We start from the raw sequence: 25,419 nt of genomic DNA on the forward strand, positions 1-25,419 counted from the left end.
CTCACGGCAACACCGGATCCTTAACCCACTGAGTGAGGCCAGGGATCGAACCCACAACCTCATGGTTCCTAGTCGGATTTGTTTCCACTGTGCCACGACGGGAACTGCTCTCTATCTTTTTAAAGAGCTATTGGTTTTTAAAGTCTTATTAAGATATAACTGGCGTGCAATAATTTGCATATAAAGTGTACAACTTGATAAGCTTTGAAATATGTATCACAAACCTGTGAAACTATGGCCCCAGTAAAGATAATGAACTTAAGCGTCGACCCCAAGGATTGCCTGGGCCCCCTTTTAATCCCTTCCTCTTCCCGTCTTTGCTTTCTCTCCTTCTCAGGAAACTACTCATCTCCTTTCACTATAGTTCAGATTTTATTTTCTAGAATTTGTATAAATAGAATCTCACAGTCTATATCTTTTTTTGGTCTGCTTTGTGTCACTTGGCGTAATTATTTTGTGACTCATCCATGTGGCATGTCTTGATGGTTCATTTCTTTTACTGTGGAGCAGAGTTCCAGTCTCTCCACATCCGGTTAGTCTTTTAAACTATAACCACTCTAAGAGGTATGCAGTGGTTGCTCTGTGATGCATTTGTATTTTCTTCACGGCCAGTGCTGTCACGCATCTTTCCATGTGCTTATTTGCTCTCCACATGTGTCTGCTGGTGAAGCATCTATTTAAATTTTTACCTATTAAAAATTTTTTGGGAGTTCCCATTGTGGCTCAGTGGGTTAAGGATCCACTGCTGTTTCTGTGAGGATGTATGTTCAATTCCTGGCCTCACTTAGTGGGTTAAGGATCCGGCATTGACACAAGCCGTGGCCTAGGTCACAGATGCGGCTGGGATCTGGTGTTGCTGTACCTGTGGTGGAGTCCTCAGCTTCAGCTCTGATTTGACCCCTGGTCAGGGAACATTCATAGGCCACCAAAAAAAAAAAAAAAAAAATTATTATAAATCTTTGGTATTCACATATTATGGATATAAGTCCTTTATGAGATAAATGATTTGCAAATACTCTTTATGATTTTCAAGTATTATCTTTCAGTCTATGGCTAGTCTTTTTGCTCTTGACAATGTTTTTCAAAGAGAAGTTCTTAATTTTAGAAAAATCCACTGTGCTGATATTGACTAAGAATTCTTTTCCTAAAACAGGATTACAAATTTTTTTTTATATCTTTTCTTCTAGAAATTCTATTCCTTTCAGGTCTATTATCCATCTTGAGTTACTGTTTGAATATGCAAGTAGAAGCACTTTTTGGGCTATATGGATATCCAGTTGTTCAAGCACCACTTATCAAACAGGCTATTTATTCACCAATGACTTCATCTCACCTTTGTTGAAAATCAATTACTTACATACACATAGCTCTATTTCTTGACTCTCCATTCTTTTCCACTGACCTGTTAATCCATCCATCTTTTTGTCAATATCATGGTGTCTTGATTATTTTTATAGCAAACTTTCTAGCAAGATATTATAAGTCCTTTTTGTACTTTGATAAGTTTCTGGGATTCTCTTATTTTGGGTGTTGCATACTTCCATTTGACTCACTCTGGTCCAAAGATGGAACTGTTGCAACGCACAATTTTTTTCAAGATTTTGATATAAGAGTGACAGGCTAGAAGATGAATAGTCCTTATATAGCAGTCTTCTTCCAAGTGTCGCCGGTGGAGCATCCATGTTAGAATCAACTTTGATGTGTGTGGGCGTGTGCATGCATGTGTATTCGTGCACTATTCCTGTGCTTATGCCTGATCTACCGACTCAGAATCTCTAGGAACAAGGGCCCAAGGATCTGCATATTTAGTAGGCTTTCTGAGTGATTCTTTGGACACTGAGGTTTGATAATCGCTGAGGCAATGATGCCTGAAAAAATCCTTTCCTAACTGTCATCCATTGCACAGATGAGTGAAACAGATGTCATTATTTAGGTGGAAAGGAAGAACATTTAAATTTACCTGGTTATTCATTTACTCACTTTTTCATTCATTCATTCATTCACTATGAACAGACAACAAAGACTAAACGTCATGAAGCAGCTTGAAGAATTGGTGGAATCTAGTTCCACAGACAGCTCTCCGACTGTCAGGGGACGAATCGGCTGCTGATGGTCCCAGCAGTTGGGGAGCAGAGCAACTCTGTGCTGGTAAGGATCCCACAGGCGTCCCCACCCCTAGGCTTATGCAGATTTATTTTAAACAGTCCCACACTAAAAGAAAGCTAAGTTATTTAAAGCCTATTTAGGACGGGAAGTTTTGTAGCCTCCTTCATACCATAGTTCTAGTGTTTAGAACTATTTTCACCACTACAAGTGCCTGATTGTCAAAAACAGATACAATTTCTTGCCATGGAAAAAGCAGGGATGACCTGGGGCCATGGCGCCCACTGGAGAAATAGTAAGCCACTAATGACGGTGGTTCCGTTTGTTTTCAGTCTGGTGTCTTGGTAACTGTTCTCTTGTGCAACAGAACACGTTAAAGTTGGAAGTGGGCTCAGTACACTGGCCTCATTCTACAGGCCAGGAGGCTAGGGTTCAGGGAAGCCAAGTGACATATACCACGTCACACAGATAACAAGTGACGATCTATGTGGAAAGCAGATATAGCAGCCTTTGCATTACTCTGCTGAAATAATTAGCATGGGGCTTACTAACGACCCAGAGCAAGTAAGGATGCTTCTTATCGCAGAAGCATGGCAAGAGCTCCGTAGTAAAAATACAAGATAATGTCCTGAGTCCAATCCTTTGTGTAAATAAATAAGCAAATAAATGGGAAACCTCCAAACTTCCACTCCTAACAATGAAGAGTTTTAATTTTTTTTTAATGAGTACATCCCTAGGGGAACATGTGTATATGGCCTTATATTGTACACTGACTAGAAAAGGATCCACAGTTCCTCAGAAGATCCATTCCCTTGATTAGTGGGAAGTGAGGTGAGTTAATTAAGGTTACCTTAACACTAATTAGTCAAGACCTTAATTATGCTTTCAGGGCAAGAACATAGGCGTACTTTGGTTCTTAGTGACCCAGTTAAACAAAGTGATGGGATTTCTTGTCTTCTGTCTAACAGTGATTTGTGATAAGGAACAAAGGGAGAAAATCTAATCCACTGGGGTTGTAGGAACCTTCTTAAAACAGAGTCAACCAGAGAGCAGCAGTGGGCCTAAGATTTCAAAAAGCATCCTCTGTAGCTTCTGAGCTAGCCCTGCAGGAGAAAGGCCAAGGGGTTGAGGCCTGGCTGACTTCGTCCTGGAGAGCTCCAAAGAAATTCACTCACCAGACCAGAAAAATAAATGGATCAGAGTATAAGAAATAACGGAGGGCCTCAAGTTCAAGGGGGAGAGCTGGGGGAAGTCATAACAAATAAGCTGAAGACGAAGTGGGAAAAGCCCTTTCCCAGCCATGGCTGTGTGTTTCGCTGACTGAGGGTCTTCCGCAGGCCAGGCTTTTGGTCTAAGTGGATGGGAAGTTATGTCTGGTTGGACAGACAGGTTTGCAGACAGACAAAATACACCGCAACATACTAAGGAGGCTGGTTGTAAGTCTGTCTCTCCCACCAGACTGTGTGCAGGCTGGACTGCATCTTGTGATTCACCAAATGCAGCATGAAAATGGGATTAGATTCTTGCCAGCACCAGTATTCTCTTTCCCATAGCTGTAACCTCTCACGTTTCCAGGGTGATGTGTGAACAAAGCCATTCTAACTTGGCTCTACCTAGAAGAATTTTTGTCTTGGGTGGTGTCATTTAGGCATGAGAAAAAGCAATATGCCAGCTCAAGCCTGGCTCAAAAGACTAAATTTGGAGAAAGCTGTTGTATTTGTATGTGTTTCTAGTTTTAATGGATTATATCCATTGTCCTTCTTTGCAAAATACTGCAAACCCCATTTCATAAAGGCATTTCCCTCTATCACAAAAATGTTAATAGGATAATTTATGGAAACATTAATTTGTGCTCTAAGATGCTTCCTTTGGCATGAATTCTCTTTCTTATGTACCAAGATTCAGTGATTCCTTGTCTGAGGGCTTTTTGCATGGTGGATACAAAGGCAAGTCATTTTGTTTCGGAAAATCTGAACTCAATGAGAAGGTGGTCCCGGGTCTTCTTGGAAGAGGGTGGTAATAAAAGTGAATTTGAGGGTGGGCTCGCAGGCTGAAGCATCCTTGTGGGTGTGGGTGGGGATGGTGGGGGAGTGAGAGACCGGGTCGGGGCTTTGCAGTTTCTACAGCTTGCACACACCCTGCCTTGGGTGGCCGTAGATTCTCTGAGCAGAGTCGCTGTCTGGTGGTCCTAGGGACTTGGAAGTTCTGTGCTGTTGGAGTCCCCACTCTTAAGGGACCCAGCTGGCTCAAACCATGAGCACAGAGGCAGTGAACTTCCCATGCAGGAAATCAGAACGCCCTCGGGGGAGCTTGGCCATGAAGGATCTCAGAGTCTTTGCACAGCAGTGGCTTCGATGATAATGAAGACTGAATTTTTGCCAGCTTTTTGGCAAAAAGCATATATAAAACTTGTTTTGGACAGGGATGAGCAAATGGGACATTACGCCTGCACTGTGGCTTAAATTTTCACATGTTACTACACTTGTGTTCAGTAACATGCAAATTCAGTCTTTGGTCCTGAATCGGACAGTGTGTTTTCAGCAGCCTCATTTCTGTGTCTTTCGTTCTTAGCACCTTAGTGCAGAAAGTGCCCCCCATCACTGCTGGAAAAATCTCCTTTATAATCCGGATATCTGACCACAGAGACTCAAACCAGCTTTAGATAATGTGGAATCATTTCAGACATCCTTTGAATATCCACAAATTTAACTCTACCTGTGGTATTTTGGGGTATAGTTTATGGCTTTATCTGATATAACCACAGCAGTCTGTTAATGCTGGAGGAAAATCGGGCTGCTTTGGACTTTATAGGAGATGGGTATCTGAATAGGGTGATACGGAAAGCCATGTATTCTGTTTTATATGAACGATTTAGGAGATTTTCAAGAATAATTTTTGGTTATTAAAATTTTGCCTTTTGGGGCTCTAGACATTAGTCCCTTAGGAAGGAACTTTACTGTTCTCTAGATATCTTTCCTAAATCACATAAGCATTGCCTTGAGAAAAGAACTGCTGAATTTTTCCAATTCTACCCAGATGATATTACTATAATCACACAATGAGATGCCGTGAAGTTCAAAGACTGGAGGAGATGTTACATCTTCAAGGAAAAGCCAAGTAAGCTATCTGGGAGCCATAAAATCACAAGAAAGGGAAGCCAAAGAAAAAAAAGAACAGATTGAGGCAGTTCTGACAACGTTTTCTGGTTTGAATCTTCTGTCCTTTGGGCTTGGTATATATCTCCTTCCGTTCTTGGTAGGCATCCCCCAATTAAGTGTCTTTAAGAAACACTAATATCAGCTAACAAATAACATTCCCATAAACGGTTGTGGAACCTCAATTTGCTTCCTCAATTCTCCCCTACGTAGTTCTGGAACTGCTCTCATGACTTTAAATATCCAAGATGTTCTGCTGGCTCCTGAACTTAACTTTGCAGCCATGATCACTCTCCTGTCCTCCAGATTGTCTCTCTCTTCCTATTTATTTATTTATGTATTTATTTTTTGTCTTTTTAGGGTCTTACCCACAGCATCTGGAGGTTCCCAGGCTAGGGGTTGATTCAGAGCTATAGCCACCAGCCTACGCCACAACCACAGCAACGCCAGATCCAAGCCATGTCTGCGACGTACACCACAGCTCACAGCAACGCCAGATCCTTAACCCACTGAGTGAGGTCAAGGATGGAACCTGTGTCCTCATGGATACTAATCGGATTCATTTCTGCTGAGCCATGATGGGAACTCCTCTCTCTTTTTTTAAAATCCAGTTACCTACCTGAAAAATCCCCTGGATTTCTAATAGTCACAAAACTAATAGGACAATTTCCCTCCTCCTCCAATCCTCACTTGCTCCCCATTCTCCCCTTCTCAGCAGTCCTTTCTCTCAGAGTTGCTCTAGCCAGAAACCACACCGTGTTTTCTAACTCTGCTCTCTTTTCTATCCTGGCATTTAGTGTGCCAGTCAAGCCTGTCTAGCATATCTGCAAAATACATGCCAAGTCAGCCATGTTTTTCTCATTTTTCTCACTAGTCTCCATCTGAACACCCATCATCATTTGTCTGAAATACCACAATAGCCTCCATACCGGTCCCTCTGCGTCCCCTTCTGCTGCACGTTCCCTCCACATTCTGTCCTCTCCCGGGAAGTTATAGTGAAGCTTCAGAAACAAAATTCAGATCGAGTCCATCCCTAGATAACACCTCCAATCACTTCCCATCACACTCAGGACACAGTCCAAACTCCCAAACATGTTCTGAAAGTTCCTACATGACTCAATGTCTGTTTATCTCCATGATTCATCTCTTACCAATCTCACTTGCTCACTGGTTCCCACAATGACCTTTCTGGTCTTTGAAATGCCAAGCTTAGTATATTAAGGCCTTTGAACTCACTTGTCAGTGTACCTGGAATGTTCTCCCCAAGGTTCCTCACATGGCTGATCCTTTTACATTTTTCAGGTCTCAGCTCAAGTGACATCTCTACCACATCAGTCCCTTTGTGTTTTTTTGTTGCACCTATTGATATCTGAAATAGACTTTTCCTCTCATTGAGGACATATTACCTGGTCTTTGCTGTGTCCTCAGCATCTGGAATGGTGAATGCACACGGCAGACTCTCATGAATAAACATTAAAGAAATGGATGAAATCACCTAAGGTGTATCTTACTTGGGTCCCTCAATATATTTTTTGAGTTCTGTTGTGGCAGTCCTAACTTTTCTCTTGCTTCGGTCCCCTTCAGGGGACCCTCAGCTGAAATCACTTTTTGTCCTCATAGCCCCATGGGATGGGTTTCTGCAGCCCATTCCTTCTCTCCCTCTGCCCACCCCCATCAACCCCTACCACAGAGAGGCAGGCAATGCATGCTTCTGGCATTGCCATTTCCCAAGTTCCTTCTAGCTTTCTAGAGTTACATCAATGAATCCAGAGAGCTTCTTCCACACGATCCTAAGGAAAATGGCTTTGCTTTTCATGGCTAAGATCAAACAATCTGAGCCACGATTTTAGTGGCCCACAGAACCGTCAATGAGTAAGCTTGTATTTTATTGCAACCTTCATTCTCAAGGATTTAGATAGGAGTTTAGGGTGGGGGTGGACCGGGGCGGCGGGGGGGACCTGAGAAACAGATCAGTGCTCTGTGCCCATCACACCCCACCCCCTGCAAACTGGATCTGGTCAGTGTCTGGGGTTGACACTTATAAGTCGCTTGGCTCCTCACGCAAAGAGCTTCCACAGATTTTCCTCTCCAAGCTGCCAGCCTTGCCCAGAAATAGCTGGATCCCACCATAAACACAGTTTAAGCTCCAGCTGTTACCCCCAGTTCCATGCCAAAGTACTGTTAGAATTCTGACACGGAACTGATGAGCATGCTCTCAGAGTTAGAAACGATTTCACGAGGGAGATGATATTTCAGCTTGTTTCAGAGGATAGGCTGGGAAGTTTAAAGCCGAGAGAAAAGTGAAGGCAGAGTGAATGGCATGTGCGAAGGCATAGGATTATACAATCACGGACTTAAGGGAAATTGTTTGGGTGAGAATATAAGCAGAGGCGGGAGAATGGGAAGAGATGGGGCTGGTAAGGGAGACTGGCATCAAACTGTGTAGGACTCGGGAATCGTTCTGAGGAACCCAGGTTATAACAAATAGGTGAGCATCCCCGATACATTTTTAAGCCAGGGAGTGATGTGATCGAGATGTTCTTCTAAGAAAGAAACTCTGGGGAGTTCTCATTGTGACTCAGGCGGCTATGGTGGCCCATGTGTAATAAATTAAGAGTGGGGCTTATGGTAAAGAGATCAGAGGGATCAGACAAGGTCAGGCCAGAGAAGATACAAGACTGGACTAAGGGGATAACCATGACGGGAGTGGGAAAAGGATAAGAAGAGTCTGGTGTAAAGGTCACTTCAAAGATAGAACAGAGCTGAGAATGGCTCGCAGGAGTCATGGGAAGTAAGTCGCAAGGATGATGGCTCAAATCTTGTTCTTAGGAAACTGAGGGACTCACAATGGTATCAGTCAAGATCAGTAATCCCAGAAGAGACAGAACAGAGAGGGCGAGACGAAAAGGGTTTCCAGACTGTCATAACAGGGCCCAGAAGAAAAGTCTTACATTACAGATGTAGCATTAGGGCTGGAGTTAGAGTCCCAGTAGGGGCTGGAAGACTTGCGAGCCGTTGATACTGTTGATGGAATTGAGGGGGCTGACATGACAGACGCGGCGTAAGAGCAGTTTGTCCTAAGGATTTTGATCCATATTGAAAAGGTACGTGGTCCTCAAAGAGTTGCTGATCCTTGTCTGACATCTTCCCACCCTCTGCGGCTTCCCTTAGCAGGCTGCTGGCATCCTCACTCTGACGCCGACAGAGCTCTTTGCCTTTTCAGTCTCATCGCACACACACGGGGTCACCGTTTGTGCTCTGGAAAGAAGATACCAAGGTTTCGAATTTTGATTTTCAAAATGTGTTTGAAGCAGAGCGGGGCTAGAGTGCTGATCTGGGAGTCAAAGAGTTTTGGTTCTTGTCCTGTACTTTCTTCTCCTTCCTTGCTTCCCTCCTTTTTAAAAAAATTTTGGTTTCCTCATCTATAAAATGGCTATGGGTAGTGGTGTCAGATTAATATTTTGGTTACCTTGCAGGAATCAAATATAAGCCTCAGTTGGGATGGTGGTTATAAACTCTGTTCTGTTTCTATGTATGTAAAGCACAGTAGCAGCAAATGTTACCCAGTGGAATTAGCTGGAGTGTTGTGCAGAGTGCTCCATGATGCTTGGATCAGACGACCACACTTCCATCCTGGTCAATTCTGTGTAAAATGGGCAAGTGACTGAGAGCAGAGGCTCTGGAGCACGTTGTTCCAAGGTCAAGTCACATTCACCTGGTTATTGGTGGGATGATCAGAGTCAGGTTATGGGACCTCTTTAAACTTGCTTTCATTATTGATAAGAGAGAGATAGTAATTCTTCCTTCACAAAGTTGATATGATAAAGCAGACGATCTAAGTAGTGAGGATACTGATCTTCTCTCTAACACACTTAGGTATAAGAAATGTCATATTATATTTCTAAATAAAAATGAAATCTCACACTGAGCAGCCACTCACCAGGATAGTGGGACCATCATTCTCATACATACGTGTCCTTGTCTGCTTCCAGCCTCAGATAAATGTTGCCTAAGAGTCTCAGAGTCTTATTTTGCAGCTGCAAAAACAAACGTCTTAACTCTTGAATTCATTTGTGGTATTATTTAGATGCTTAATGTCTAAGTCCACATGATGCATGCAGCTATGAGAGGCTCTGCTAGATCTGTGTCAAGCTTGGGTGTGTCTTTGCTAAGGCTGGGAGTGTAGGTAAGAGCTTGCACTAGTCTTAGACTGAGAATTGCCCTATCTCGTGATGCTTTCCTTCAACCAGACCCACACCTTTGGTAAATAGCTTCCACTTCCATTCTTCCTAATAGAATTCTGATTTTTTTTCAAGCATTAAGTTCTCAAGAGCTTCATTGGTCACTTCCAAACTCAGAGGGATGAATGTTGAGCCAATCATGATGATTTCATTCCCATGTCAGCAAAAGACATGAACACGTGAAAACACTCTAGTCAATGAAATAGAAGAGTTCTGGGAGCACCTTGGAATGTTTTCCTTGTCCTTAAAAAGGGATAAAACTTGTGTTTATTATCTTTAAATATTGTCACGGAAGGATGTGATACTTGGAGCCATTGTAGTCATATAGTGACCAAGAGAAAAATCCCATGGAATCAGAGAGAAAACTGACATCATTGAATTGCTAAATTAAGTCTGGAACTGCCTACTGCCAAATATTTGTTAAGTGATGTCATTAATTTTCTGTAACTTAAATAACTTTAGTTGGAATTTCACGTTACTCTTAGACAAAAAAATCTTGGTTGATAAGTCCCCATCACTGTTCATGCTTGTTTACCATGAGTACAGAGTATTATTGATAGAAAAATATAATTCCAAGTGTTCAGTAGCTGCTACTTTTTTCTATTCACAATATATTTTAAAGCTAAGACTGTAAAATAATAAAAGAACATTTAAATCTGTTTAAGGTAAAGACTTCTACTGGTATAAGTTTCTGTATCATCTGAGCATGGTACCCTTCTGAAATGAATGCGATAGGAAGTGGGAAAGTCAACAATTTCAACATATATTGAGAATAAAAAACAAAGTAACATCTTTAGGATTAAAGAAAAAAATGCTGCCATGCTTTCTCAGATTTTCAGTTTTACTATGGAAATGACAGAGTCTGGAAAGGGGAAGCTCTTTCCCTATAGGTTAAATAAAGAATGGACAATTTTGAAGACTCAGGTAACTGGCAGTAAAAGTCATTCTACCAATGACTAATCTGCAATTTTCCAAGTGCTTGAGATAGTGCCAGGTTTATTACTATCATAATGTAATTGATAATAATTTAATTATCAAATCAAATGTAATTATTTGATTAATATATTTGCTACATGAAAAAGAGAAGTAGAAACAGGGAGTGATATGTATTCATTCTCAGATACAGGTCAGAGGTAATGAAATCAAACAGCTGGATTTTCCAGGAAAGACCCTATTTCTAACCTGGATTGACTCATCCAGTTCTATGTCAGTGACTCAAGTATGACATGGTGTAGACCATAGGTCATGTGACTCATTGTTTCTATGGTTTATTTCCAGAAACTCTATCAGTTGCTCAGAAACAACTACAATTTTATAAATCTCTTACCTTCCCCCAAGTTCTTTGTGATTGATTTCCTTCTTCCCAGTGCATTTCCCCTACAAGAGAAAGCAAGGAACAGATACCTGGAGATGGGGAAATTCTACCATTGAAATGTATGGGTTTTTTTTTCCTGCCTTCTGTTTCCTTCCTCTTCACCCCTTATTTTCGATTGTAGGTGCCGACTCAGGTACTGTCCTCCCACAAACCTAGACTGGGCTGGGGAGCCAGGTAGGGGCAGATGTTGGCTCTAAGAAATGGCCACCTTTTCTTCTATGACTCTGATACGAGATATTTATTGATACCAAAGTAAAAACAAAGGACTACACCTATTATCCAATTTCTCTGTGTAAATCCAAAAAGACATTATTATTGACTGGGTTCTATATCAAGTCAGGCAAGTTATCCACAAATGGGCTGAAGATAATAAACTTTTGGAGGCATAGGTATACCACACAGCAATCTCACCATTCCCTAGAGCCACAGAGAAATTCATTTACCTCACATAGGTGAACCTGTCTGTTCCCCAGAGAGCATTTTGTTCATCTCAGCTCGATACAAGATCAGATCCATTGTCAGCAGTAACAATTTGTACTGTGTTTTTTTTCCATTGGGCTCAAACTTAAAGCATCCCTGAGCGGAAAATAAATGGCAATAGCTATATCTCAATTTTTTACACGGGTGTGAGAGGAGGAGGGAGGGAGAAGCTTAGAAAGAGAAAGACCTTTACCTGAAGTCATAGGTCTATCCAATCAATGATAAGACAGGAAACTGAAGCTAGGTCTCAAAAAAACTTGTCCATGTATTTCCAAAAATATTCCATTTTCTTACTTGTTGTAGGTAGATGATAATCCTTCCCTCACTATAACTCACACAGAGACAGAGAAGAGCCCCTTGGCATTTGAAAAGAATTTTATTTTTGCTGAATTTGGGGACTGGCTTTGCCTGGTTCTCTAATAATGTGAGAGACAAAGTCAAAAAACATTATTTTTCTATTAAAGCAAAGGTTTCTACATTAACTCTGAACTTCAAGATACCACACAGAGCTGAAGCTAGAAAGAAGTTGGAGTGACAGTGACACAGAAATGAAATGAACTGAAATTGCTACTGACAATAAAGCAGGAAGTGGTGGTAGGCAGTAAAGTCTTGTCCCTGAAAATTTTACAGCATTGCTGATGCTGGAGGGAACAGTAATTTAAGACAGTTATGGACCTAAAAAAAAAAAAAAAAAAGCAATAATGTTCAAGTCAGACCCAGTCTGTATGGCTGTATGGATGGATATTATTTGGTTTAAAACTGTGCAGAATGTATTTACGACTGGTTAAAAAAAAAAAAAAAAAGAGAGAGAGAGGCTGACCTTGATGCAGTGAAAATTTGAAATGGGATTAGAGGTCCTTGTACTTGGATTGCTGCTAAAGACAGGGGAGCAACAGTAAAAGAATGTCCTGGTGCTAAATAGGCATATGTGTGTGCAGTTCCATCCACTGAAGGCTTAGAATCAACAGACGCCTGCATTTTCGGGGTAGATTTGAAAAGCTCAAAGGAGGCAGAGGTGGCATTCTGAGAGTTCCATGTGCATGTCCCTAGTGTCACCGAGGGGGGGATGACCTCCTCCATCTGGGGGATCGCTACACAGGAATTTGGCTGCAGAATAAAGAATCTGGATGCATGCAGAAGAGTCTATGCTAAGTGAAATAAATCAAAGACAAATACCGTATGATTTCACTTATACTTTGAATCTAAGAAACCGAAACGAATAGACAAACATAACAAAACTGAGAGTTATAGATGCAGAGAACAAACAGGTGGTTGCCGGAGGAGTGGGGGTGGGAGGAGGTGAGAAGCAGGCAAGGGAGATTAAGAGGTACAAACTTCCAGTTGCAAAACAAGTGAGTCACAGGGATGAAATGTGCAACGTGAGAAATATAGTCAACAACGATGCAATACCTTTGTGTGGTGACACACCACTACTGGACTTCTCGTGGCAAACTTTTTGAAATGAATAGAAATATTGCATCACTACATTGTGCAACAGGAACTGATATTGTTGTAGGTCAATTATACCACAAAAACAAACAAACTTTTAGAAAAAGAGATCAGATTTGTAGTTATCAGGGGCAGGAGGATAGTGGGAGGAGGAACCGGATGAAGGAGTCAAAAGGTACATACACACTTCCAATTACAAGATACATAAGTACTCAGGCTGTAAGGTGCAACATGATAAATATAACTAAGACTGCTGGATGTTACATATGAAGGTTGTTAAGGGAGTGAATCCTGGAATTATTTTCTACTTCTTTAATTTGGTTATCTGTATGAGATGATGAATGTCACTAAACCTGTTGTGATAATCATTCCATGGTGTGAGTCAAATCACTATATTGTATACCTTAAACTCATACAGTGCTACATGTCAACTGTATCTCGAAACTGGAAGAAAAAAATTGGTACATCAGGACATCCCGTGTGCATCCCAGTCCTGGCTCTTTCTTTTCCTCTCTGTGTTACCCTGGGCAAACTATAGTCCTTTTCTGATTTTCAATCTGCCATCTATAATATGGGATTATGATTATACTTAGTTTATAAGACTTAAGGGGTGAGTGAAAGAAATTGAGGATGTTTGGGCAATATACCAAACACTGTAGAAATGCCAAAAATTGCCCCTATTAGGTAGGCTTCCTTTAAGGGGATGCAGTGTTCTCCCTTCTAAATACATATGGATTTTTCATGTAGGCACTTTATATCAGGGACTTGGATAAAACTGCAAAAGAAGCACAATTTGAATCTTGCTGGTTTCTATGTTAAAATCTTGTCCACTCATTTCTTCCTTCCCCCTGTTGTCCAGAGAGCCAGGTCAGAACAGAGGCAAAGTGAAAGATGATGTGGGTGGGGTGAAGAAAATGACGTGAAGGCCCAGGGTCTAGGGTGTATAAAAATGCAAGAACTATTATCTATTTGAGACCTGAAGAAACAGTTTTGGCTCCAACTTCAGCTCAGCCCAATTTATATGGAATATATCACACATTTATAGTGGGATGTGAGCATATTATCGTATGTTTGATATCATGTCCATTGTATGTGTAGAAACTTAGAGGAGGTTCAAAAGGCCTGGTGGGGAGGTAAGGAATGGTTTGTTCACCACAGTTAAATCAGCATTTGGGAGTTGTGTTAGCAAAGAAAATGGAAAGAAGTGTCCAGCTAGACCACTCTGTGTGTGTGTGTATGTGTGTGTGTGTGTGGTGAGAAAGGAAGTGAGCAGGCATCACTCAGCAGCAGCTGGAGGATGTTTTAGAAATTCACCTACTTCTGTTTGTTATTACAGAACATACAGTGAAAGTGACATTCCAGTGATGGTTTCTGTTCCTCCATGTGTTCCCAGCCTCAGCAAAGGTCCCAGAACATAGGAGGCCCTCAGTAAACACTGACTGAAGAAATGAATGAGGTCTCTAAGTCAGGGAGTACCCAGGGGTTCCAGAGAAGGCAGAGGGAGGGTGGTGTCTGGGTGTCTTGAACCAGGCCATATGCAATGACTGGCCTGAAAGTTACCCTGGCTGAGGTGGGGCAGGAGGGGAAATCGAATTTCTGCCAGGGAGCCTAAATAATAATAATAACATTATCAGCAATGATATTATGAGTTCACTGTCTGCTAATTCATTATCACATTAGCACTATTACCATAGCCATTTTCTGGACAAAGACTTAGAGAAGTCACATTTTTTGCTTAAGGTTTTTGCATGTGGCAGAACTGAGATGTCAACTCGGGTTGACTGGGCTTCAGAATTGACAGCTTTTCATGACTACACTCTTCGAATCTTCAAGGGTTCCCACAAGAGGAAAACAGCCCCAATACAAAAGATCTCCAATGAAAACCTTAATAAAGGCAGGAAAGTGACCCGAAGAGACGATAATAGAAACCAATTTCCTGGAATAGGAGGTTAAGGTAGAGGTTAAGATACGAGGGCAAGAAAGGAGACGGATCTCTTGAACTGGGACACAGAACGTAGGTTGTGCTAGAGCAGGACGGAGTGGATGCCCAAGTTCAGACTGGAGGTCCTATTTAGGAGAACAGAGCCACCACTGCAGAGATAAAAGAGCACTGGATCCCGTGTTCCACACACACGTACCCATTGGAGTGGCAGACATTCTCCACCATACTTGAACCCCTGCCCTTTCTAAGTCTGGTCACCTCTCTCTCCATAAGGGGAGTCATTCTCTAAATAGGTCTATACGGTGATTTTCAGCCATAACAGCTCATCAGAAGCGCCCGAGGAGCTCATGAAACTATCCACACATGGGCTTCACCTCACACCAATATAATCAGACTCCCCGGCATTATTTCTTAAAAAGTCTTACAGTTGATTATACTGTGTGGCCAAGGTTGAGAATCATTGATGTAGATCAACACTTCTGATAAAAGTAACCATTATTCACCTAAATTTGGCTTATTGGTCCTAAGCAATATGAATGTATACATTTGTATGTTTATGTATAGTTTCAATAGCTTTTTGGATTATAAATGAAGATAAGTTTGTAACAGTAAAGATTTGTAAAATGCAAAAATCTAAAAAGAAAATGGGAGTAACCAGTGATAATTAATGTCCATTTTAATAACCTACATGGAATTTAATTTTAATTTAATTTAACAGAAGTAAAACAAATATAACCCAAAGATTTGCTGAGCTGCAAATAAATGCTTCTTCAAAAGAAAAGATACTTATCATTTCTTGACAATGTGATAGAAAACTGAAAGGCTCACAGTACCACAGCTGAAATTTCTAGCTAAAAGCCCTTTTGAATGCAGAGAGAAATGTCTGAGAAATTAATAGAAATCACCAGAAATAAAAAGTGAAAGCAAAGCTGAAAGACACAATTAGAGGCTAATGTTAATGCTAAGGCTGCAGATAGGCCAAAATTGGGTTATAATGACCCAACTTCTAGTGGAGAAAATGTTCTAGGCTTGTGCAAGACTCAGGCTTGGAACTGAGACCCCTAATAAAAAAAAGGTATGTGAGTGCTTTACCCTCAGTGAAAAGGTGAGCTAGAAAAAAATAATTGTCTATGTTAACCTGGATTCAAGGTCAAAGAAATTTTTTGTCTAACAATTTGTATCTAAGACCCAATGCACACAATTTGTGTGCCTTCTCAGATCTGATTGGCCTTTCGCATCTCTGTAGCCCTTAGTTGTTTCCTCATGGCGACACCCTCTGTTGCCTCTATTGTATCAGCTAGAGTTGCCACCACCCAATCTTTTGTTAATGGTTCTTGTACTTTCCATGAGAGCTGCAGGAGTTCCAGAGACCAGGGCCAACCCAGCAGCACTCAAAGAAATGTCCTGGACTCATCCACTTCTGGACTCAGATGAATCAACATGCTTCATCGTTTGGGAAATTGGATTTAAAAAATGATTATAATTTGACTTTTGATTCATAACACTCTGAAAAACCTAATGGAGGCAAAGAACAAACCTTTTAAAAAAAGAACCCATAACCTATATATTGTAAGATTCTCAAAGATAAACCATGCAAGACATAAAGTTACAAGGCAAAAAATAACAAGCAAAATGCACACACACAAGAGAGGAAGAGAGAGAGAGAAAATAAGCTAACAAAAAGCATGGATTAGGAGGGAAAAACAAAAATGAGACAACCCAGTAGATGTGGCCTTCAGAATGAGCATATTAAAAGGTGAATTTACAATAGAATTTTGAGTTTCCCCCAGAAGCAGACTCTATGAGAAGGACTCAAATGAAAGTAGTTCATGTAGTGACAGCCCCAGGATATACCAGTAGAGGACTGGGAAGATTAGATGGAGAGAGGAAAGGAAGCAGTGGGCAAGGTTACTAAACCGGTTTCCACTTTGGACCAGTAGCTCCAGTGTCACCAGGAACTCTGCTAGAAAGTGTAGAACATACCTCAGAATCATCCCAACTGAGAGACAAGGAAGCTGAAGGTATGTAGTCACCAACTTCCTCTTCATCATGAGATGAAAGATGTTTCTGGGACCATTGACTCTCCTATCTTTTGCTTTTTGCATGGGCTGAGTGCACTCCTGGGGTCAAGAGAACATTAATCAGAGAACTGCAGGCACCCAGTAACAGACTCTGCCTTGTAGAGGTGCATGTCAGAGGGTTGTGAGCAGGATTATCAGGACTTGACTGCTAAGAACGTTTAATGAAATAAAGGCTGTGATAAAAATAGTTAAAATAGGAGTTCCCATTGTGGGTCAGTGGTAATGAACCCAACTAGTATCCACAAGGACGTGGGTTCCATCTCTGGCTTCGCTCAGTGGGTTAAGGATTCGGCATTGCCATGAGCTGTAGTGTAGGTTGCAGACACGGCTCAGATTTCACGTTGCTGTGGCTGTGGTGTAGGCATGCAGCTGCAGCTCCCATTTGACCCCTAGGCTGGGAATTCCATATGCTGCAGGTGTAGCCCTAAAATAAAAAAATAAATAAAGAATCCTACTAGTATCCATGAAGATGTGGGTTTGATCCGTGGTCCTGCTCAGTAGGTTGAGGATCCAGCGTTGCTATGAGCTGCAGTGTAGTTTATAGCCATGGCTCGGATCTGGTGTTGCTGTGGCTGTTGCATAGGCTGGCAGCTTCAGCTCTGATTCGACCTGGGAACTTCCATGTGCCACAGGTGAAGCCCTAAATACATATGTGTGTGTGTGTGTGTATTTAATATTTAAAATAATAGTGTGGTATCATTAAGAAAATGCCCAATAAATAAAATAAACTGAATAGATCTTTGGGGGAAAAAAAAATCGAGACATCAAAATCCAAGCAGATGAGTTAAATAAACTAGAGAGGGCTACAGAGACATTTGGTGAAATCAAATAAATATTAAAAAATTATACAAAATGCAATGCAGAAGAAATTCATGGTAGAAAAATACAAAAAAGTTAGAGTGAAAAATTTTAAATGTATTTAAAAGGAATCCAAAGTAATAGAGAAAATGGGATAGAGGAAGTATTCCAAGAGATAATGGCTGAGAATTTTCCAGAATTATTAAAAGATAAAAAAAAATTCACAGTCAAGAATCCTCCCCAAATCTCAAACAGAAGCAATAAGAAATCCATTTATTAATGCACAACTGGGCATATCCCAGACACTGCAGAGCACCAGAGATAAATGGGAAGTGGTACAGGCGGTCAGAGAGAGAGGAAAACCAGAGCAGATCTCTCAAGAGCCAGGAAGAACAGAAATACAATGTCTTTGAAATGCTTGGAGAACTTGCTGGCAACCTAAAATTGAATTCTCAGCTAAACTATTATTCAAAAAAAAAGAATAAAATGAAGATGTTTTCGGAAGAACGAAAATGCGAGTTTACCACCAACAGAGGTGGTTGTATTTCACCAAAGATATTTCCAAAAGACTACATAGATGGAACTAGACCCCAGAATGAAGGTTTTTTAGATCAGAGGTCAAGAAACGGAGGCCTGCCCTCCAAATCCAGCCTGTAATTTGATTTTAGAAGACCTGAGAGCTAAGAATCTGTTTTTAAATAGACTTTGTATTTTAGGAGAGGTTTCGGTTTACAGAGAAATCGGGCAGTTCCCCTTGTGAACTCTATTCTTCCCCACCTTCCCCCAGTCTCCCTCATTATGAAGGTCCTGCATTAGGTTACAACTGAGACAGACAACCAAGTATTGATACGTCGTGTACACACACATACCTATAAACGTAACACATTGGTAGCTGCACACACACACACACACACACACACATGCATGCAAGCCCATACATATGCAAATGCATGCCCACATTCCTAACTGTCATGTCTTCTTAGAAAATTGACCCATTTATCATTATGTAATGTCCTTGTTTGTTCCTGGCAGGGAAGTTTCCCTCCAGGGCAGGGCTTCCTTACAAAAACAGAGCACTCTGGGTGTGTTCAAAATAGTTACTTTCCCCTCTCTCTTCCCAAAACAGGAGGGGATTTTCCCTCTGATATGACTCCCAAAAGTAGAACTCATGAAATTTCAGAGACATTCCTATGACTGGGCCTTTAGGAATTTTTAACTGCAACTAGTCCACACTCAACCTTTAGCAGTTTATCAATTGCCATTTGCATGCGCCTACTAGTTACTGGGTCCAGCTCCTGGTAAGCTGTATTATATTAAGCCACTAATATATGGGGGTTAATTACAACAGATAATTTAAACTTACTTAAATACGGCCAACTTTCTAGGCATTGGTGGAGGGAAAATGGAAGGTGAAATGCCCAATCGATTCAAGAGCAAACAGGAAAGGAGAAAAGAATAAGAAGCATAGAAAAAATAGGATAAATATATAGCATAAAGCAGTAGAACTAACTCAAAATATAATAGCGAGCACAATGAATGTCAGCTGGGTAAATATGCAGGTCAAAATAAGAATGGTTTCCAGTTTGGATAAATATATATGTTCTTTTCAAAATTCAACGTGAAACATTTTAGATGCATACTGGTGAAAAGGTAAAGGATAAATGTTAGGCAAATACCAAACAAAATAATCTGGTGTAGGTCAGTAAAGCTATCCAGCTTGCTCTCTACCAGGCAAAATTGAATTTAAAGTAAAAATACTTGGGGGGTAAATAATATCAATAGCCAATGGTATAAGGTACAATTTCTACAGAAAGATGAAGAAAATCTAAGTTTATAAGCACCCGAAACCATAATCATCATATACATATATGTGTAAATTTTTTTTTTTTTTTTTTGTCTTTTTGTCTTTTTGCCATTTCTTGGGCCGCTCCTGCGGCATATGGAGGTTCCCAGGCTAGGAGTCAAATCGGAGCTGTAGCCACCGGCCTACACCACAGCCACAGCAACTCAGGATGCAACCTACACCACAGCTCATGGCAACACCGGATCCTTAACTCACTGAGCAAGGCCAGGGATCGAACCCACAACCTCATGGTTCCTAGTCGGATTCGTTAACCACTGAGCCACAATAGGAACTCCTAAGATATTTTTAATATGTACTGTAAAATTGACAGATATTTTAAAATATATAGTAAAAATGACAAAGTTTTAAAGAGGAATTACTAAAGTAACATTCACTATAGGAAGTTTCTTTTTTTCTTTTTTTAAAATTTTTTTGCTTTTTAGGGCTGCACCCACAGCACATGGAAGTTCCCAGGTTAGGGGGTGAATCGGATCGAACCCGCATCCTCATGGATACTAGTTGGATTTGTTTCTGCTGTGCCACAACAGGAACTCCCTCATTATAGGAAGTCTTTAACTCATTTGTGATGCTCGATGGAAACTGCAGACAAAAGCACTTAGTAAGGACATAGAGGATTTGAACAACACAGTGAGCAAGTCTGATGTAATGGGCACATGACAGCTCTGCAATAAGGAAGAACAAGTCTGACTCTGTACTGGATCCCTGGCCTCGATCAGTGGGTTGGGGATCTGGCGTTGCCGTGAGCTTCGGTGTAGGTCGCAGACGTGGCTTGGATCCTGCATTGCTGTGGCTCTGGTATAGGCTGGTGCTACAGCTCTGATTAGACCCCTAGCCTGGGAACCTCCATGTGCCGAGGGAGCGGCTCAAGAAATGGCAAAAAGACAAAAAACAAACAAAAACCCCCGAAAAACCACATCCCCTCTGGAGTCTGGCACATATATCCACAAGAGCTTCTTGCCTTTTTAATTTTACCTCCTCCCCTCCCCTCTCTTTTTTCTATTAAAGAAACTAGCATCCAAACCTGGGCAAGACGGGTCTTTGGGACACAAGTCCACCATCTCTGTCTGCTGACTTTCTAAATAGTCACTCTTCCTTATCCCAACAGCTTGCATTGTGATATACTGGCCCGTCATGCAGTGAGCTGTACCAGCTTCAACCCGGTAACAGCTCTACATCCAACAGTTAGAGAAGGTACAATCTTCACAAATACCCTTGGAACACGTATAAGAAACGTCCACATTCTACGTCATGGAGCAGGTTCTTAAAAAAAATCAAAGGATTCTTGTTAAACAGATGATCTTTTCTGTTTGAAATATATTAAATGTAGAAGTCATTTAAAAAGCCTATTTTAAAATCCATTTGGAAATTATAATGAAAGACACTTCCAAATAATCTTTGGTTCCAAACAGGAATAATGATGAACATTAGAAAATATTTAGAACTAAAAATTGGTAAAAAAAAAAAAAAAATCCATTTTAAAATTACAGAGTTCTCGTCATGGCTCAGAGGTTAATGAACCTGATTAGCATCCAAGAAGATGCAGATTCAATCCCTGGCCTCGCTCAGTGGGTTAAGGATCCAGCGTTTCTGTGAGCTGTGGTGTAGGTCACAGACGCAGCTCGGATCTGGCGTTGTTGTAGCTCTGGCACAGGCCAGTGCCCACAGCTCTGATTCGACCCCTAGCCTGGGAGCCTCCATATGCTATGGGTGTGGCCCTAAAGAGACAAAAAGACAATAAATAAATAAATAAATAAAATTTAGGAGATGTAGGAAAGTATTATTTAAAATAATTTTAACACTTTTATTACTTATGAAGTTTGAAAATGAAGATCCTAAGTTTTCAACTTCAAGCAGCTGAAAACAACGGAAGAAAATCAAAGTAAGTTGAAAGAATGAAATAATAACAATAACAGGAGAAATTAATTAAATAGAAAATAAAAGATAAAATAGAGAGGCTCTGCAGAGACTAACACTCACTTTTTGAAAAGTCTAATAAAATAGGCACCCCCGGCAAGACTGAGCAAGGAAAAAAAAAGAAAAAGAAAGAGAGAGAGACTCCATCACAGAAGAATATTATCAGTGAGAAGAGTCCTAACACTATAAACAGAAAGAGCAGATATTTTTTAAAAGAAGATATTATAAACAAGTCATTCCATTTGAAAACTTAAGACAAAATGTTTGATTTTCTAGGGAAATGTAACTAGCCAATAGTGATTCAAGAAATTAAAAACCTGTCATCCTCCATGATTAAAGAAAATAAATCAATAGTTAACATCTAAGCCTCACCCTCCCCACCCCCATCAAACCTAGATATCTGAGCCAGTGAAATAAGGCAAAATTGCCATCAAAATCTTGGCTTTTTTAAAAAAATCTACATGAACTTGGCAAGATGATTATAAAAAATAAATACACATGGAAGTTTAAAGGCTAAAATAGCCCCGATAATTTTTAAGAAACACAATCTAAGGAGACCTCCTTCCATATACAAATACTTAGTATAAACTGTAAATGACATAAAGCTATAAACACTAAAGGCAGTGTGCATTGTTCTAGGAAAGATAGACCCGAGGAACTGAACAGACACTTGAAATAGATCAGCGCATGAATGGAAACCTTCTCCATGGCAGAGGCAGCATGGTCTCGCAATGGAGAAGGATGGCCTAGGGATTAAATAGTATTCAGACCTTTGGTCATCAGTATAGAGAAGAAAATTGAGAATCCCCGTCTCGAACCAAAGACTGTAATTAATTCTATGTTGATTAAAGAGCTAACTGTGATAGCAGCAGTTTAAAATGTTTTGGAGGAATTATTAAAAAAAAATTATGTTTCAGAAGAGGGAAAGGTACACATTTTAGTCAATTATTTGTTTACTTGGTCATATGAACCCAAATATTAGGATGGCCTAATAATATTTACTAATGTAATATTTTGTTATTATTTTTTTCTGAACTGGTTTTTCTATGTTACAAATGCAGAGCCTTGGTGGATAACATTTACTCAGACCTTGGAGGGAATACTATTGTTCAAAGAATCAATAACATTTCATAGCTCAAACCAAGTAATTTTAAAACAGAGTTGGAATAGGTGGAATTCTTTAACCCCCAGGTGTAATGTTTTTTTCCTCTAAAGCATGGGGAAAATGAGTCTGAAATACCCTTAAACAAATCGGGGGAAAAGGTTGTAGTATTTAGTTATAACTTTTGAAAGAATAATAAAATTCCTTTTAAGTGAGCCATTTAAAAAATTAAATTCATTGATTAAATCATATATAATATCATTTATAATATACCTGTGTCATATTCTAGATTTGAAGCAGAGTTTTACAGACTATTTACTTGATGTCCATTACTCTTAATCCTCTTTGATTTAGTACCTCACATATAAATACAAATTTGAAGATTAGCATGTAATGCTTTTGATATCATATTTTTGTCAACAACATGACTGAATATTTTTATGTAAATATTAATGACAAACTTGATTGCAATAATATTTAAACATAAAGCCTATTTTTTATAGCCCGTAGTTTTACAAACACAGGATTTTCTGTGTTTGCATATTTTTACATTTGAAGAGACAAAACCAAAATAAGGCTGGGAATCATAATTGTATTCCTCTCCCCTTTTATTTTAAACCATAAGGCAATTTCATTAATGTATTTATTTGGAGGTAGCTTTATTCTACTAATAATATTTTGCTAATTAAAAAATGGGAAACTCCCCTATCTTTTCACAGGCGAATACAATAGATCACCATATTTTCACGAATGTTTTTAATGTGGCTATCTTAGCAACACTATTTCCTTAAAATACCTGCAGGATACTGGCTGCATAAAGACAAGCAACTTTAAACGTTATTCATTCATCCAGGCGTTGAGGTTTTTTTATAGTGTCCAACACCGTAGTTTTTGTTTTTTGATTGACATGGGTGCTTCTGCAAACGCCTTTACTAAGATCTGCAAGGAATGTGAATGGAAGATGGGAAAAGACGATAGATCAGTGTAGTGAATTTTCATGGGAATATTCACCACCACAATTTCAAGATCTGGCTCCATCATGAAGGAGAGGAAAATAAATACACTACTTTTTGTTTGTTTGTTTGTTTGGAAGCCTTTGTTATTTTTTTACTGATGCAAAGGTGAAAACAGTCTCAAGTAATTTTTGAGATATCCGGTCTATTATAAAATGATAGAATAGTGCCTAGAACTGTATTGAAGGATCTTTTTGGTGAACTTTCCTCAAATCTAGTCTCCATTTCTCCCAGTTTTCTTTAAACCAAGAACATCTTTACATTTTGGGGAGGAAATCTGCTCCTTCCACTTTCCCAGCCACACAATCTGGATGAGACTGAGTGTACATCTTGCTTCATGCGTGTGTCTTTGTTGTCTAAGATCAGAGTACAGACAGTCCTCCACTTACAACGGTTGGACAAGGTTTTTCGATTTTATGATGCTGCAAAAGCTATGCAAGTCCATAGAAACCATATTTGGAATGGTGAATTTTCATCTTTTCCCAGGCCAGTCGTACACCTGTGGTGCGTCTTGGTGATGCTGGGAATGTGCCAAGGGGTAAATAACCGATAAACTTAGTGCCATTCTGCACCCGTACAATCATTTTGTTTTTCACTCTCAATATAGTATTCAAGTTCCATGAGATATTCAGTACTTTATTATAAAATAGGATTTATGTTAGGTGATTTGGCCCAACTGTAGGCTAATATAAGTGTTCGTCTGAAACAGACTGTCAGATCTATTTCTCAATAAAGACAGCTTTGGGTAAGCAGAGAACTGCAATGGGGAGTCTGCAACCCCTTGCAAGCACCCCCTCATCCCCACCCTTCACCCTTGCGAGGGAGGTAGAACCCTTTTATAGAGAAGATAAAGTTGTGTGTCTGCATTTGCTGGGGGTGCTTTTGTAAATAAAGAATCCTTGACTTTTTTTTGGCTGAGTCATTTCCAGGAAAGAAGAAGAGTCTTTCTTCATCCTGTTGGACCCAACTAGAGTCTTGGGGCATGACACCTCCCATGTCTGGGCTCCCAACTCTATTTAAGTGAAGTTTCCATTGCCTACTTTTTTTACATAAGTTTTCTGACCGTATTTAAGGAAGGCTAGGCTAAGCTATGATGTTTCCTACATGAGGTATACTAAATGCATTTCAATTTACGATCTTTTCAATTTATGATGGGTAGGATGTAATCCCGTCGTAAACTAAGGAAGATCTGTGCTGGACTCTTGCTGCAGTGCTCAGATTAAGGAAGGACAAATTCAAGGTCAGACCAGTGAAAGGAAATGACGTACAGTAGCTACCAGAAGAGACTCTGGCTTCTCTGAGTGTGAGGATGTGGCCCCTAGAACGGCTGCAAACATTTTGCTGAAACTGTCAGAAGAAGCTGGAACTCTCAGAGGGCTACCAGCGCAGCAGAGGCACATAGCCACCAGAGAAGCGGAGTAGAGAGGATGTGAGAAAGAAGATCCTTGGAGATTTGAGGTTGAGATCTAGCCTCATTCTGACTTTGCAGTTATTTAAGTCAGTAAACCCTTTGATTTTTAAGTCCATCTGAGTTTAGAGTATCATATTTAATTTTTTTTTTGTCTTTTTGCCTTTTCTAGGGCCACACCTGAGGCATATGGAGGTTCCCAGGCTAGGGGTCTAATTGGAGCTGTAGCTGCCAGCCTACACCAGAGCCACAGCAACGCGGGATCCAAGCCACGTCTGCAACCTACACCATAGCTCCCAGCAACACCGGATCCTTAACCGACAAGGGCAGGGATCGAACCCACAACCCCATGGTTCCTAGTTGGATTTGTTAACCACTGAGCACAATGGGAATTCCATATTTTATTTTAATTTTTGTCACACATTGCTGAAACATTTCTATTACAAAAGCCACATGGATATTTTGACTCTAAGAGCGAAAAGGAACAAATACCT

The 25,419-nt window shown here is 40.3% G+C and overlaps 1 long non-coding RNA gene across 2 annotated transcripts in view; it reads right to left on the reverse strand.

The window, feature by feature from the left end:
* LOC110260376 (uncharacterized) overlaps positions 1–25,419 on the reverse strand; it is an 878,819-nt gene that overhangs the window by 50,480 nt on the left and 802,920 nt on the right. Inside the window, exon 7 of one of the 2 annotated variants that reach the window (XR_014844695.1) lies at positions 14,307–16,865. The exons of the other annotated variant lie outside the window; for it this stretch is intronic. This is a non-coding gene — a long non-coding RNA (uncharacterized LOC110260376). Of the gene's footprint in view, positions 1–14,306; positions 16,866–25,419 lie in introns of those variants that run through there. 2 annotated transcript variants of the gene reach the window in all.

The sequence above is a fragment of the Sus scrofa genome, chromosome 4, assembly GCF_054392235.1.
Source record: "Sus scrofa isolate SSC_HxYL_T2T_F1_AM1 chromosome 4, Sscrofa_HxYL_maternal_Yorkshire_Landrace_v2.0, whole genome shotgun sequence".
NCBI lineage: Eukaryota > Metazoa > Chordata > Mammalia > Artiodactyla > Suidae > Sus > Sus scrofa.